This window comes from Sinocyclocheilus anshuiensis, unplaced genomic scaffold, assembly GCF_001515605.1.
Source record: "Sinocyclocheilus anshuiensis isolate Anshui unplaced genomic scaffold, SAMN03320099.WGS_v1.1 scaffold70, whole genome shotgun sequence".
In the NCBI taxonomy this organism is placed as follows: Eukaryota; Metazoa; Chordata; class Actinopteri; order Cypriniformes; family Cyprinidae; genus Sinocyclocheilus; species Sinocyclocheilus anshuiensis.
Window position 1 is genome coordinate 1,349,268 of NW_015542377.1, and position 740 is coordinate 1,350,007.

Below are 740 nucleotides of genomic sequence, written 5' to 3' on the forward strand. Positions count from 1 at the left end.
TTACTTTTACTCCACTACATTTCCTAATTAAAATGTATACTTTTACTCCGATACATTTCCCCGAAGCATATTCATTACTTACTACAAAATAGTCAGAAATCAGAAGAACACTGACTGCAGGAAAGCAGGTAGCAGGTTTGAGTGGTCTAGCGCTTGCAAGTTAGACTCCTAAAAACACCTTTGTTCATGTGCAAACAAGTAACAAGTGAACCGCGGATGATTTCATTTTCCACTCAAGTCGAGTCTGGGGTGTGCGATCGATAATATGGTAAGTGTGGTAAGTGTTATGTGCGATCTGACATTATCAAGTAGGCTATATCACCAAATCACACACAGAGTGCATGCGGTGCATGCGGGCTATTAAAACTCTAAATTCCAGGCATTCTAAATTGTAGACGGCAAAAATGCTTCTGTATGCTTTTTATATTTATAGAATTTAATATAGTTAACTTAATCTATATCATGCAAAGAGTACCATTTTTCTTTAGATATCAGCATGATAACACATTTAATAATCATTTTATACAAGTTCAGTAAAGCAATAAGTGGCTTACATTTTAAACATAATATTGCTTGTTTTGCTCAATTTTGCTAATGAAAATAGTTCCAAACAAAGATCACAGCACTGTTTTGCATCTCTGAGCAATGGACGGTGTTTACTTATTGAATGAATCAGCTTTTTGAACGAATCGGTTGAATAAATAATTCAGTGATTCACTCATTAACACAGTCAAATGCTT